Source organism: Capricornis sumatraensis, chromosome 6 (genome assembly GCF_032405125.1).
Source record: "Capricornis sumatraensis isolate serow.1 chromosome 6, serow.2, whole genome shotgun sequence".
NCBI lineage: Eukaryota > Metazoa > Chordata > Mammalia > Artiodactyla > Bovidae > Capricornis > Capricornis sumatraensis.
Window position 1 is genome coordinate 57,289,940 of NC_091074.1, and position 17,260 is coordinate 57,307,199.

General features: G+C 37.7%; 1 pseudogene; it reads left to right on the top strand.

Annotated features, from left to right (window-relative positions):
- Positions 1 to 269: 269 nt before the first annotated feature.
- Positions 270 to 16,609, top strand: LOC138080721 (cytochrome P450 1A1-like; annotated as a pseudogene).
- The last annotated feature ends 651 nt before the right edge of the window (positions 16,610 to 17,260 follow it).

Below are 17,260 nucleotides of genomic sequence, written 5' to 3' on the forward strand. Positions count from 1 at the left end.
TCTGTCCATGATGTCAACAACTGACATGAAAGGATTTAGTCTGATGGTTAGGATCATGAAAATAATAGAATTGAGATAGACATACAGTGAATTTTACAAGAATTTAATTTTACCCTCTTGGTGCATTGTTTAATAATAGTTTTCATCTGAATATAAAGAGTCTGTACTTTTCTCCTAAATGTTTACATGGAGAAAGACTACTTAGTCTATGCTTAGAATAGCAAAAATGATGGTTAAATTTTTCTATTTTAGGTGTTTTATACCTGAAAATGATGTTCGGCATGGCAGTCACTTCTGGAGAGGTGACCACTTCTCTCATAATTTTGGTGATGGTTTTTGTTTTGTAAGAGAACTAGGAAACAAAGGGAGAAAGGAGGTGTTTCCTCCTAGCCCATGGTCCCTCTCCATTGTGGAAAATCTTCTTCAGCTTGGAGACCATCCTTACCTTACATTCATGGAAATGAGGAAGAAATATGGAGATATCTTTCTCATCAAACTTGGCATGGTACCTGTCCTGGTGGTGAATGGGATGGAAATGGTGAAAGAAGTGCTACTCAAACATGGAGAGCATTTTGCAGCCTGACCTAATGTGTATACCTTTTCTTTCCTGGCACAATGAAGAGTCTTCTGCTTTCAATGGGGAGAACTGGAAACTTCATAAGAAAATTGCTTCCAATGCTTTACAAACATTTTCTAAAGCAGAAGCAAAATCCTCCACCTGCTCTTGCTTACTTGAGGAACATGTCATCGAGGAAGTCTCTGAGCTGGTAAAAGTCTTTACAGAATTGACTTCCAAGAGTGGCAGCTTTGAACCTAGAGGTGCTATTACCTGTGCTATGGCCAATGTTATCTGTACCCTTTGCTTTGGCAAGAGATATGACCACAGTGATGAGGAGTTTCTTAGAATTATTAAAACAGATGATGACTTACTCAAGGCCTCCAGTGCCACAAATCCTGCTGATTTCATACCATCTTTCAGATACCTTCCTTTGCAAACTATAAATGCTCCCCAGGAGTTTTATCATGCCCCGAATCAGGCATTTATCCTCTGCTATTTATTACTACTCTCTCTATTTATTCTCTATCAGGCATGTTTATTGCTCTACATGTACCAGATCATCTTACACGATAAGGTAAGGGTTTAAATGCATGACGCGACAAGGGATTTGGTGAGAAGGAAAAAAATAAGTTGTGAAATGCATTGAGAGCTCAGACAGTTGTATGTACTACCTTGGTTCTTTCACTGTAGTTTTTCCATAATGAACCTCACCCAAACCATTAATAAATGTGAAGTCCAGTCAGAGAGATTATAGGGCAGTATTACTTAGTTCTCATGTAGGGACCCAAAAAAGAACTTTGAATTTTTTGAAATCTCAGAATTTCCATACTGTGTAGATAAGGTGCATACTTGAAATATGAATCTGTCCTTGGCTGATAAATGATGATCAACATGTAAATGGGTTTCCTGAAGAAATGACCCAATAATTTTGTTTCTCTAATTTTATCTCTGAAACTATGAGGTCTTAAAAGTGTCAGCATAGTTTTTTCAGAAAGTTCTTTTAATAATAAGGAATGTCCTATAGGAAGCTTCCAGTTTAGTCTCATATCCCCCTTGAGTTTCTTTCCTATGGAGAAATGAACTTTGAGATCATAACACATGTAGGAATGTTTTCCAGATGACAGAAGCAAACCTTTTTGTGAGGCCATTGAAATGTTTTTGGCCCAATTTGATGGTCCACAAAAAGAAAATTTCTCTCTCGAATTATGTAAATACTAGAAAAAATCCTAGTTTTTAGGGAACTATTTCCTGAGAGTAAAGCATTGCGGGGGAAAACATGAAAAAGTAGATAATTGAACAAATGAAGAGAGTGAGGACTTAAGTCCCATCTAATTAAAAGGAATGGGCAGAAAACAATCTGTATCAAGATACCAGCTTGGAATTCTAGATCAGATACTGTAAATAAAACAGTTTGTGAAATTCATAAAAATTTTTTCATACTCCCTAACCTATTCCAATCCCACCTCCTTTTACATGGTGATCATAGTAAAATTCTTACAATAGGTTTGAAAATCTCTTATATCTATTGCTTAGCATTTTCTCTATAAGTTAGCCTCTGATTTTTCTAAGTGTGCTTCCAGACATAGGCATATGCTTTATTGATTGAAAAAAAAAAACTTTTAAGAAGAAAATTGAGTTTGATAACTTGGTTTTCTTCACTACACTCTTTTATGATTGAGCATTACCACTGACAAGCAAAATTAGCTGCAAGATTTAAAATGATCTACTTATATTCTTTACATTCTCAAGTTAATTGGGTTCATTTCAAGTTACATGGTAATATGGCTCTTCCTGCATGAGAGTCATATGTGCTGTAAAATGTAAGAAGGGATGAATAGTCATGTTAAGGTTTGTGTCCTCAAGACCATATCCAAGATATCACTGATGCTCTGATTAATGCATGCCACAACAAATACGCTGTCACCAAAACCACCACCTTAAATGAGGATGAAATTTTAAGCACTGTGAGTGACCTCTTTGGAGCTGGTATGTACGACTATTTATCAGTATTTAAGGTGAATGACAGTTAATCACAATTTTCTGTTTTCTGCTATAAAGTATTTCCCTCTTTTGATATTGGCCATTTACTACTCTTAAGTCTATGTCCCACACCCAGTCCCTTTCCCAACCCATTGACATTTATTCTTAATCTGTTTAAGCAGTTTTTTTGTCTTATGTATTCTTAGAAAATGCACTTGATTTTATATTTTATATTTTCATGTACTAGTGTATATTCTTATGTTTATCATGATCTTTAATATATGTAAATTACCATTGTTATTTGCATCTCCTTTCTAACCTTTTTCATGAAACCCTATATTGTTAAGATCCAATCATGGTTGTCAGGTGTATTTCTAATTTGCTGCTTCTAACAACTGCATAGTACTCCATGGTCTGTACCCTCCCCATATTCTACTAGTCCGTGTCTCAGTAATGCAGATATTGAATATCTTGCCAATGCCAAGATGACCATCTTTGTGCATCAATTTTGTCTCCTTTTTCATTGTACTCTTATGTTATGAAGCAGAATTTCTGGGTCACATAATAAAAGAATTCTTGAGTTTTTCATACAGATTATCAATATCCTTTTCAGGAAGATAATTTATATCGCCATCACACCACTATCACTCTTAACACTTCATAGTTTTTTGTTTTTCTTAAACCTTTTTTACCTATTGATGGAAGCAATTTTCAGGTATTGAGGTCTGGGGAAGTTATCATGGTGGGCACATGATTTGGCTTCAGCTTTGTGCTCAGGTTTGGATAGGGCTTCCCAAATGACTCCGCAGTAAACAATCCACCTCTGAATGCAGGAGACCTGAGACGCAGGTTCCATCCCTGGGTTGGGAAGATCCCTTGGAGGAGGGCATAGCGACCCATTCAGGTATTTTTGCCTGGGGAATCCCATGACAAAGGAGCCTGGTGGGCTACATACAGTCCATAAAGTTGCAAAGATTTAGACATGACTGAAAAGACTTATTCACTCTGAAGATAGGGGTAATATATCACCCCCTTCCTATGATACCAATTCTAGCACTCCTTCGAAGATGAAATTTCCTTCTCAGACACCATGTCATGCTGACTCAATGAAACTTTGAAGGATGAACCTCTCTTATGTTTGATGTTTGTTCTTTGTCTGACAAAATATAAAACTGTGGTTCAGGAATCTGTAATGGAGCTGGACCATCATTGTGGACATTGTTTCAGACACGTTCCTGCATCACTGAGAACTTGAATTTTCTGTGCTATATCAAACTCAAGGACAACACCAGCAGTTTTCAAAACAATATCTGCTAGTAGCTGCCAGCTGCAAACTTATGGTTTGAAGGTTTCTTGTAACTAAGCAACTATTTCGGACCCTAGGCAATCCTTGCTTAACAACCACACTTACTTCTTGCCAACTCCAGCCATAATTCTTGACAGACACCTTATGTAACTTTGCAGTTTTTTCCTATACAAACTTTCCCCATTTTAATTCTGGGGAAACACAATTCAAGTGCTTCTTGAATCTGTCTCCTGGGCTACAGTCCTCAGTTTAGCTCAAATGAAACTCTGTTCTAGGGACTTCCCTGGCAGTCCAGTTGTCTGGTTGGAGAGCTAAGATCCCATATGCCTTGTGATGTAATATTTTGACAAATTCAGTAAAGGCTTTAAAATGGTCCACATCAAAAATCTTTTTTTTAAAAAACCTCTCTTCTATTCCTATCATAGGTTGTTTATTATTTGTGCTAACACTATCATATTTATTATACTCTTATAAGATATTAGACTGTAGAAGGCAAATTCCCTTAGTATAACAGCTACAACAGCAAAATTCTAAAGGTGTTTTAACAGTTTCATTTTAGGTGGAGTATTCTTCAGACTTGTATTATCTTTTCTTCTTCATGCCATAGGTATTGGCGATTGGGTTCACTTTTTTTCCTAGGATCTACATATTTGTGTTCCTGAATTTCCTTTGTAAACAGAGGCATTTGTTTGTTTGTATTATTTTTCCTCATGCCAAAATAAATAATAGGTTGCTTAAGCCTTGATATAAAAAGAAAAGTTCAGGATGATCAAAATCTGAATCCTGATATTTATCCAAATAGTCCTAGGTCTTGAATATAATGTTCATGGCTCTACAGTGTGCAAAATCCATGTCTTTTATGCAGAATTCACGACTTGTTTTGTTTTCTTTTAACAACAAATAGAGACAGTGTATTCTGAATAGAATTCCATGTTCTTGTAACATGCTGTATGATACTATAGACACCATTGTTGGCAAATCCATGTGGGCAATTTATTTTCAGGATAATTCCTTGCACTATGAAGTCATGTTAGAAATTTTATGGCATAAGAACTGTTGAATCTACAGGCTCACTACAAGAGATTGCCCTGTTCAAAAGATGTAAAACCAGGTCTTAAGAAGAGATGTTTGGGAAGGAGTTCTCTTTGCTCTGAAGCTAAGTTTGGGTATATTTCTTGCACATGTTGTGATGCAAGGTTGTTTAGAGAACAAACAAATTCTGAAGTCCCAGTGCAGTGAAACCACAAATTTGAATTAGAGGCTCACTTTGTCTCCTGTGTGGTCCTGGTAAAATATTTAACCATCTCTGTGCTGCATGTTTCTCATCTCTAGAGTGGGACTAATTACAGCCCCCATTTCAAATGGCAGGGCAATCAAGTGATCAGTATTTGGAATTATCACTGTTATTGTTGTCATCATCATCATGAAAACCTTAAATGTTATATTGATTTAACCATTAATTTTTGTTACTAGATTTTGTAAGATTTGGTAGAAAACACAAATAACGTTTATAATGTTGGCAATAGTGTTAGTCACTCAGTCATGTCTGACTCTTTGTGACCCCATGAACTGTAGCCTGCCAGGCCCCTCCGTCCATGGAATTTTCCAGGCAAGAATACTGGAGGGGATAGCCATTTCCTTCTCCAGAGGGTATTCCCAACCCAGGGATCGAACCCTGGTCTCGTACACTGCAGGCAAAGCCTTTGCCATCTGAACCGTTAGGTCATCACTGAATTGAATTTATAATTAGAACAGCCTAGAAAAACTGTTTAATGTGATATTTCTGACTGTAGGTTTTCAAGAAAACTGATCACATTCTTTGATGTAAAGTCATCCTTGAGAAAAGATGAAGTTTTATATAGACCTTTTAGCTTTAATTTTCATAATAAATGAAAAACATCTTACCAATGTATAGATGACATCAAAAGTGAAGACACTGTGTCTAAAGAATGAATTTTTAAAATAAAATAACTTCACTAAAAGTTAGTATTTCAAAAACTGAATGTACTCAACCTTCCATTATGCACTTATACAAACTTATGGCCTTGAAGCCAGGTAAGTCCAAGTTTACATCCCACCTGTCTCTTCTGAGTTGAGTCACCTTAAGCAAGGTCCATAAAGTCTTTGAGGCACAGCTCTCTCCTCAGTGAAATGAGCATAGAACAGAATAAGCATTCAATAGCTATTTATGGTTTAAGATATTATTATTACATATAGATCGTAGCCATTATAACAATGGTTTATTTTGTACTGAGCTATTTCCAGTGTTTTAATTTGCCTTATAGTAATATCTGTACATTAAAATTGTTTTAATTTTATTTTTTATTGTGGTTGCAAGCCCCTTAGATTAAATTTACTATCCTAAATATTTTTATGTGTACAATTCAGTAGTGTCATGTATATTTACATTGTTGTGCAACAGATTTTTAGAACTTTTTTGTCTTTTAAAACTATAATTCTATGCCTATTAAACCCCAATTTGCCCTCCTCTCTCCTGCCAACCCTAGGCACCTACCTTTCTAATCTGTTTTTATGATTTTGATGACAATACCTCATATGAGTGGAATCACACAGTATTTTCCTTTTGTGACTAAGTTGTTTCATTTAGCATAATGTCCTTGAGGTTCATCCGTATCATAGCCAGTGGCACCATCTCCTTTTTAAGGCTGCAAAATGTTCTATTGCACGTATATACCATATTTTATTTATCCAGTTGTCTATGAATGGATGTGTGGATTGTTTCCATCTCTTGACTGTTGTGAATAATGCTACCATGAACATAGATTTACATATCTTTTTAAGTCCATTTTTTCAACTGTGTTGAGGATATTTTGAGAAGTGAGGTTGATCGGTCACGTGGTAATTCTCTTTTAAATATTTTGAGAGCTCTTCATATTGTTTTCTATAGTGATTTCATCATTTTACATCTCTACCATCAATACATTAGAGTTCCATGTTTTCTGTATTCTCACCAACATTTTATTGATAGCGGGTATTCTAATGGGCAAGATATTAAGCCTGTATTTTGAAATAAACCTTAATGTATAATCATTGTATTTGCAAATACAACTTATAATTATATTTATAAATACAAATTACAAATACAATTGTATTTGTAAATAATAATTATAAAAATGTATAATAATTGTTAATGAGCAGTTGTATGTAAATTATTTTCCTTGGATTCTTAGTATCCAAATACAAAGTAAATTGAAATCTGATTTTGCTAATACCTTTTTCCAAGGTACACTTTCTCTTTATTTTCACGGTTTGAAATAATATCAACATGTATATTTTGGAGCCTTCTTTATTTGGTATACTATCCAGAAAGTCAAGTCAAAATTCAAGAAGAAATTGGTAACATGCTTTCAGATGAAAATATAATTATTATGAGTATATTTTCATTTTAAATTAAAATTTTAAAAAGCTTTTTTTTTCCCTCAGATGGAAACATTGCGATGAAATCATCCAGATTTGAAGACAGGAAAATTTTACTCTACACAGAAGCTTTTATACCTCCTTTCTCCTTTTTACTATTCCTCATTGGTAAGGATATGCTTCTCCTTTTGGATAACAACTGTTCCAAAAGTGGTATGGGAGGAGTGTAGAATCTAAAGCATTAGAATGAATGAAGGAAGTTCTTTAAAAATCTATATTATGTTAATATTATTTTAATATTTTATTTTATTTTGAAACTCTTTAATGAAATTTAAACTAGAGCGAGGGAAATTATGTGAATGTTTTCCATAACTAAATTATGATGCCATTAACTTTTGCCGTATATTTACTAATTAAGGGGAGGAAAGAATATTGAAATTTGGAGCAATGGATAATCTAACCATAATTTATATTTGGCTATTAAGTGTCATACAGACTCACTTAACTTACCCCCATGAGCAGTCTTAGCCACCTGCTAATGTGATGTGGCTTCATTTTTAATAGCTAAGAATTTTGCTAGATAATAGATGGAGGAAGCTAGTGTTGCCACAAATAGATTGAACAGAGTATACACTTATAGGTATTTGAAAGTTTACTAAACTTTATGCCAGACTCTCCAGCTCCCAAAGGCATGCCAGTATAGGCTAAGTAGATAAGCTTTATTAAATATGTATGTAAACAACTTAAGTTATAGTAGTTCAAACTGTTTCCATTCCTTATAGTTAAAATAAAAAAATTAAACTCAGTGCTTTTTTCTCTTCCCATCTTTAAATAGTCAAAGTATGGGAATATCTCTCACCGCATGTGGTAATTGGCACAGCAGAATGCAGTGACCTCAGCCCAGGGACCTCAAAGGGGAAGACCACTAGCTGAGCAGTCAAACCCAGACAGTTAGCCACTCAGTCCCCTGAATTTTCCCTCTCTAGTTTGCTCTCCATATTTCACATGTGATGCTACCTATTCACAGTGATCTCTTTCCTGCAGATCCCCTTTCTGGTTGAAGCAGATTTCATCTTTAACTTAATAGAAAGGTGAAGTGTTAGCTGCTGAGCCATGTCTGACTCTTCGCAACCCTATGTACTATAGCCCACCAGGCTCCTCTGTTCATGGAATTCTTCAGGCAAGAATACAGGTGTGGTTTGCCATTTCCTTCTCCAGGAGATCTTCCTGACCGAGGGATCAAACCCAAGTCTCCTGCATTACAGGCAGATTCTTTACCATCTGAGCCATCAGGGAAGCCCCCCCAAAAGGGCCTACATTTAAAGATGCAGTTCTGTCCCAAAGGCTTCCGTAGGGTGACTTTGGGAACTACATAAAAGAATACAATCTACAAGCTTTACTAATCAGGAACAGAGAACAAATTTACCGCAGGCATTTGGGGTGAAATGAAAGTGATCATATATTTTGGGATCCTGAAAACACATCTGAGGACCTCACTAATAGGGAAAACATATTTTAGAAAATAGGTATTCATTATATTATTAAAAGTGAAGAAATGAAGTAATATATAAACTAAAAAGATCAGATGCATTGGCCAATGAGAGTAGTGTGATATGACCCAAGAATTTTAGCACAAACCTATTAATAAAAGGCATCTTATATATATCATTTGGGACTAATCCATTCTATATTTGGATATTTACTATTTTCCATCTAAAAGGACAAGGGATCAAAAAGCAGAAAATAAGTTAAAATGAAATAGATTGAAGCAAAATAAATAGGACAATCTTAGGTAAAGGGGGCAAAATTTTTGCTATTACTTATACCATATGTACACACACATGAAGGCTAAACAGTACCCTAATAAGTATTTATTGGATATACACTCTTTAAAAGTTGTGTAGAAAGGCACTTTTATATGGGAAGTTTTGGAAACATATATACAGAAAGAGAAACCCTACAATGAATGCATTAACATATTGAGTCCCCCTTTAGAATATATAATCACTCATACTTTCATATTAGTGAAATCAAATTTTACATGCTAGGTTTCCAAAGAGTAGGAACATGTGCTTTTTTATACGGATTAGAATTTGAGCAGCTGAATGCACAGAGGGAGTGACAGGAATGTACTGAGAAAGGCAAGTGGCTACACATAGGAACAGGTAATCCTTCCAACAAATAGGTCCATCCCTTTTTTGGTCTTATCCTTTGTTGGGTTTTGAGGACATCCAATGAGTAATATCCATATTATTTGCCAAAGTTCAATACCAACTACAAGATGAAAGGTCAGAGAGAGTTTCAAATATTAACTTTCTAAATTAACAGAACTAGTTTGCACAGTTTGGCTGAGAGCTAGACTACGGAGGCTTAGTCATAGTTTTCACCTGAATTAGACATGCTTCTCCACTCATACTCTGCTGAAATTGGACGACTGCAGTCTTCCTGGGAAGTATGAAACTGGCTCCTCAGTTTAGTCCATTAATAACTATAGATGAGATGTATCTTCTCTACATGTTAGGTAATCAGAAGAGAGAACCCAGAAGTGGCTAAGACAATTGTGTCCAGTGTCCATTCTCAAACTTATCACATTGAGATGTCACTGAGAATGAGGGCCATTTTGGAAGTTAGGGAGTACCATATGGAAACATACCATGACAATTTAAGCCATGCATAATCACAGAAGTATAAAGGGGAAAGGTGTACAGTAAGCATAAAGTCTGAGTATGGCACTAGAAAAATAAAATACCTGTTCTAGAAGCAACTTAGTTCCTCCAGGTACAACTAATATCATTTCACAGCTAGGAAATGAAATCATAGAGTAGATATGAGATTTGCCCAAAATCGCACTTAGAACAATAACTAGAATTCAGATTTCCTAGTTCCAATTCTATTCCAATTCCCAGATACTTCTATCAAGTACTAACTGATGTATATTTTTTTAATCTATTAGTAAAAGACAAAAACATCCTGTATACAAAGAAAATTCTTTATAATTTCCTTAAAAGTTTCTGGTTGTAATTGCATGTCTACTTATGACCAACTCTGTCATAGAAATACTGTGATGATTTTCTGGAAATTTTAGCTCATAGCAATGCCCTCAATGTATTAAATGCTCAATATGTCTAACAAATACAAAATAAAGAATAAATTAGCAATTTGACAATAGGTATAAGATACATCTGGAGAAGGCAATGGCACCCCACTCCAGTACTCTTGCCTGGAAAATCCCATGGACAGAGGAGCTTGGTAGGCTGCAGTCCATGGGGTCGCTAAGAGTCGGACATGACTGAGCGATTTCCCTTTCATTTTTCACTTTCATGCATTGGAGAAGGAAATGGCAACCCACCCCAGTGTTCTTGCCTGGAGAATCCCAGCGATGGGGGAGCCTGGTCTATGGGGTCATGCAGAGTCTGACACAACTGACGTGACTTAGCAGCAGCAGCAGCAGCAGCAGCAGATACATCAATTAATGAATGAATGGAGATTTATAGAGATGTCATATCATTATTACAGTAAAAAATAACTTTAATGGCTCAGTGGTAAAGAATCCACCTGCAGTGCTGGAGACACAGGTTCAGTCCCTAGCTTAGGAAAATCCCCTGGGGAAGGAAGTGGCAACCAACTCAAGTAATCCTGCCTGGGAAATACTGCGGACAGAGGAGCTTGGTGGGCTACAGTCCAAAGGGTTGCAAAGAGTCAGACATGATTGAGCGACTAAACATGGAGATCAGAAAAGATATATCAATTAATGAATGAATAGGCATTTATAAAAATGTCATATCATTATCTCAGTAGAAAATAGCATTTATAAAAATAGTCCATGCATTGTGGGAGGCAGCTTAGCGATGGGTTATTTGAGTTTGCAAGATGTGTTATAATGCTGTATTTCTCTTTCTTATAGTGCTACAACAGACACTACTCTGAATGGCTTTCATTCCCAGGAAAACATGCACCTTTATTAATATGTATCAAGTAAATCATGATGAGTAAGTCACCATTAGCTTTTGAACTAGGTGTTGGAGAAGACTCTTGAGAGTCCCCTGGACTACAAGGAGATCCAACCAGTCCATTCTAAAGAAGATCAGTCCTGGGTGTTCACTGGAATGAGTGATGTTGAAGCTGAAACTCCAGTACTTTAGCCACCTGATGTGAAGAGCTGACTCATTGAAAAAGACCCTGATGCTGGGAAAGATTGAGGGCAGGAGGAGAAGGGGACGACAAAGGATGAGATGGTTGGATGGCATCACTGACTCAATGGACATGGGTTTGGGTGGACTCCGGGAGTTGGTGATGAACAAGGAAGCCTGGCATGCTGCGGTTCATGGGATCGCAAAGAGTCGGATATGACTGAGCGACTGAACTGAACTGAAGTCAGCATTTATTTCTTGAGATAAAATTTGCTTAGTTCTTTGTTTGTTCTTTATTAATTTGGGAAAAGTTTTCATTCTTCTTAACCAAACTTCATCCCCTCTGTTTCTCTTGAAAAAAGTTGGAGAGAAATTCAGTTTTCTTTCTTCACAGATAATGGGAAGGATGAAATCTTAATACAAATTCATTCAGAATAAATCAAATTTCAAAAGTGGGCTCACAGGGAGAGATGTGAGCCAAGGGCTTCATGGGCTCACACTCTACATGGGTAGGACCAGCCCATATTTGAAAAGCAGCCTGAAATTCCCCACTGGCGTGTAAGCCACTAAGCAGGGGTTTGTTTTTTCTCTCTCTCTGTCTCTCTCTTTGTTTATTTTCTTTTTCCTCAACCCAAGCACCTAGGTCGGTGCCTGGCACATAGTAGGCACTCTAAATATTTGTGAAGAAAATGCAGCTAGAGGCTTGCCCATATCAATTACAGAAGGTCAGGCTGAGCTGAAAGTACCTCAGGCAGTGAAAAATGAGACTGATGGGTGGTGATGGCAGTGGTGGGAATAATGAAGAGTACAACTAATATTTAGAGAAGCAGAAGATATTAAGAAGAGGTGGCAGGAATACACGGAAGAACTGTACAAAAAAGATCTTCACGACCCAGATAATCATGATGATGTGATCACTAATCTAGAGCCAGACATCTTGGAATGTGAAGTCAAGTGGGCCTTAGAAAGCATCACTACGAACAAAGCTAGTGGAGGTGATGGAATTCCAGTTGAGCTGTTTCAAATCCTGAAAGATAATGCTGTGAAAGTGCTGCATTCAATATGCCAGCAAATTTGGAAAATGCAGCAGTGGCCACAGGACTGGAAAAGGTCAGTTTTCATTTCAGTCCCAAAGAAAGGCAATGCCAAAGAATGCTCAAACTACCACACATTGCACTCATCTCACACGCTGGTAAAGTAATGCTCAAAATTCTCCAAGCCAGGCTTCAGTAATATGTGAACCGTGAACTCCCTGATGTTCAAGCTGGTTTTAGAAAAGGCAGAGGAACCAGAGATCAAATTGCCAACATCTGCTGGATCATGGAACAAGCAAGAGAGTTCCAGAAAAACATCTATTTCTGCTTTATTAACTATGCAAAAGCCTTTGACTGTGTGGATCACAAGAAACTGTGGAAAATTCTGAAAGAGATGGGAATACCAGACCACCTAACCTGCCTTTTGAGAAATCTGTATGCAGGTCAGGAAGCAACAGTTAGAACTGGACATGGAACAACAGACTGGTTCCAAATAGGAAAAGGAGTATGTCAAGGCTGTATATTGTCACCCTGCTTATTTAACTTATATGCAGAGTACATCATGAGAAATGCTGGACTGGAAGAAACACAAGCTGGAATCAAGATTTCCAGGAGAAATATCAATAACCTCAGATATGCAGATGACACCACCCTTATGGCAGAAAGTGAAGAGGAGCTAAAAATCCTCTTGATGAAAGTGAAAGAAGAGAGCAAAAAAGTTGGCTTAAAGCTCAACATTCAGAAAACAAAGATCATGGCATCTGGTCCCATCACTTCATGGGAAATAGATGGGGAAACAGTGGAAACAGTGTCAGACTTAATTTTGGGGGGCTCCAAAATCACTGCAGATGGTGACTGCAGCCATGAAATTAAAAGACGCTTACTCCTTGGAAGAAAAGTTATGACCAACCTAGATAGCATATTCAAAAGCAGAGACATTACTTTGCCAACAAAGGTCCATCTAGTCAAAGCTGTGGTTTTTCCTGTGGTCATGTATGGATGTGACAGTTGGACTGTGAAGAAGGCTGAGCACCGAAGAATTGATGCTTTTGAACTGCGGTGTTGGAGAAGACTCTTGAGAGTCCCTTGGACTGCAAGGAGATCCAACCAGTCCATTCTGAAGGAGATCAACCCTGGGATTTCTTTGAAAGGAATGACGCTAAAGCTGAAGCTCCAGTACTTCGGCCACCTCATGTGAAGAGTTGACTCATTGGAGAAGACTCTGATGCTGGGAGGGATGGGGGCAGGAGGAGAAGGGGATGACCAAGGATGAGATGGCTGGATGGCATCACGGACTCGATGGACATGAGTCTGAGTGATCTCTGGAAGATGGTAATGGACAGGGAGGCCTGGTGTGCTGTGATTCATGGGGTCGCAAAGAGTTGGACACGACTGAGCGACTGAACTGAACTGATTGTGTTCTAGGGGCTTCCCTAGTAGTTCAGTGGTAAAGAATCCCCCTGCCAACCTGGGAGACAGGGGTTTGATCCCTAGGTCTGGAAAATCCCCTGGAGAAAGAAATGGCAGCCATCCCACTCCAGTATTCTTGCCTGAGAACCTCATGGACAGAGGACCCTGACAGGCTATAGTCCATGGTGTTGCAAGGAGTCAGACATGACTTAGCAGCTAAAACAACAACTGTGTGCTGGGTACAAAAAGCTCAGATATATCTACTCTGACCTCAAGAGTAATCCTACATAGTGGTGCTATCATAATCCCAGTTTTACTGATGAAGAAACTTTCAGCCCCGTTGAACAAATTGTTTAAGATCACATTTTCAGCAGGTAACAGAAGCAGGATTCACATCCAGTGCAAATCCTATTTAATATGCAAATCTGGTTTGATGGAAATTATATGCTCCATGTAGTAAGGACTTGATGTTTCCAGCAAACTGATAAAGACTGCATTCTTTCTTTCTTTCTTTTTTGGTTTCCTTTGGCTACAGTACATGGCTTGCCAGATCTTAGTTCCCCTCCTGAGGGTCGAACCTGGGCCCCAGCAGCAGAAGCACCTAGTCCTAACCACTGGACCAACAGGGAATCCCAAGACTGCATTCTTATACACTCAGCTAGCCATATGTACAGTACTCTGTATAGCTTCTCCCTCTTTACCCAAGACCTCATCTGACTGATGGCTTAGATGCTAGGCTTTTAGGGAGGGAAGTTATCATCCTGTGCTCCTAATAGCACCTTCACGATCTCTGTAACCAGCAAACTGGTGGAATACACCGCATAGTCTGTGCCACTGGAAAGCTTATTGTCAGAGAGATTGATACATCTCTCCTCCACCCAGTGATTACACTGGATAAACCTAAACATTTTTAAACCCACTATGAAAAGAAATACAGTCAATGTAAACTGAAAGACATTTATTTTCTGTTAGTACAACCCCAAGTATCTCAAGTGTTCTAGTATCCTAAGAACTTGTGATTCTATTGACTGTTGAGTAATGAGCAAATAAGCTCAGTTAACACAGGTGCTAATAAAGAAATACTCTTTGTAAGAAGGCACTTGTTTCAGTTAAATGAGTATGTAATTCAAGACTTGATATTAGGGGGAAATTATTCATGTTTAATCTAAAAGGTCACCAGTTCAAGCACACATTGAGCAATGGAAAATAGGAAAGGTGCATTGTGTGTTGAAGCAGTGAGGAGAGGCCATCTGTTGTATCTATCCAGCCCAGTAAACTATCGGTGAGCAGGGCATATCGCAGTGTTATCAGCCCTTTCAGTTAGAAATGGAGATTTTCTTGTGGAATCTTCTGATTTTTAAATGTTAGCAGCAATGAATTACTTTTAAAAGATTATGAGAGCAAAACGAAGTTTGTTGGAGGACTGAATATTATTTGTAAACCTCCAGGTCTATGACCTCCAGTGCAGAGAAAACAAATTTTTCTCCTAGGAAGAGGGTGACATCTATCGACAAAGAGACCCAGTTCTTTATGAAGCCAGGTGAGTCTCTGATGTATGGCTAAGGATGCAGGTAATACACTATCATTAGTTGTAGATGAGCCTGATGCCGCGCTTGTAACAAAAGATGGAAGGAGGAGGGAGAACCAAATGTGGGCAACCCCCTCAGTCAGAGTTGCTTTCAGGAGACCTGGCTCCTCTCTGTGATAATGTGTGAAGGTTATTTCCTAAACACGGTGAAAGAGCACCAGAGTGAGAGGCGTGGCCTCAATAGTCTAATCCTTCCTGTTTTGCTTAAAACCAAGGAGATTAAAATATTTATTACCTTTTATTTAACCACAATTTTGTAATATTCTATTGAGACTTTTGTGGAATTATTCATTTAAAATAATAAAAAATTAAAATACGTTTCATGTATTTTTTTCACTATTTAATGAACCAGAAACCATTTTTGTGAAAAATAGGTATAATTGTACTGTTTTATGATAACTAAATCTGTCAACATATTAAAGGGAATAATGACATATATATCCACAATAATTATCTAATTATATACTTCCATAACTATATACATATACGTTTGCATACTCAGTCATGTCTAACTCTTTTCAGCCCCTAGACTGTAGCCTGCCAGGTTCTCTGTCCATGGAATTTTCCAGGCAAGAATATTGGAGTGAGTTGCCATTTTCTTTTCCAGGGGGATCTTCCCGACCCAAGGGTTGAATCCACATTTGCATTGGCAGACAGATTCTTTACTGCTGCACCACCCGGGAAGCGCCATACCCACGCGCACACACACACAGATATATGTATATATAACTTTATATACATTGTTCTGAACTTGTATGGAAGACTTATCCAAAGCAAAATTATTATGGAGAAGTTGGCAACAAAAGCAAAAGTGATAAAACGAAGTCTTTAAAAATTTTTTTGTCTATTTTATACAGAACTATTTGGGATAATTCCAACTTGCTTAGACCTGAGAGATTTCTGAATGAAAACAGGGAACTGAATAAAAGTCTTATTGAGAAAGTCTTCATTTTTGGAATGGGAATCCAGAAGTATCTTAGAGAAGAGGTTGCACAAAATGAATTGTTCATTTTCATCACCGCAGTTCTGCAACAGCTCACACTGAAGAAATGCCCCATGGCTGAGCTTGACCTGACACCCACATATGGATTAGTCATGAAGCCAAAACCATACCAACTTCAAGCAGAGCCCCGTTCCATGGGTAGTTCCTGTTCTTAGAATCTCAGACCAGATGGAAGTTTTCTTGTTTAATTTAGAAAAATTTGGGGCTTCAAATTCACTTAGCAAGCAGTTTATTAATAAAATTTGTCCCTCTAAGCTCAGTTCAGTTCATTGTATGTCATCCCAGTGTAGTGGTTTTTTGTGTATGGTGTAGCCTGCCTCCTCATATGAGAGCTCTTATGAGGATATTTTAAGGTAATGAATTGTAATGTGATTCAAGGGTTTTAAACCCATGTCTCATGCACTGGTGTCCCAAGCGTCACTGTGAGCAATAGAGAAGGGAATGAATGAGCGCTGGTAGGTGGAGCAAGCCGGCAAGGGGCTTCTGTCTTCCTTCCCTCCGTCCCAGCTTCAATAGACAAATATACTGATATTAGTTTTCAACATTGGGGTCAGAGTAAGAACAAAGTTCTGATGTTGAATATATTTCTTTCACTGGACTAGGAACTAGGTACTCAAGAGGTCCAGAGAAGGGAGTTAAAGTTGCCCAGAGCAGCAGAGAACATTCCATGGGATAATAGATGAGCTGTGCTAGATTTGGAGAGACGAGGGAAAGCATGTAAAGAGGGGATGTCTTCAAAATCCATTTTTATATTGGCTCTGTGTTTTCTGGATTATGAATTTAACTTTAGGGCAAATTGGTATTTTTCCAATGTTATCAGTTCCTTTCGATAACCTACTAAATATACATGTGTATTAGTTTGCAAGGGCTGC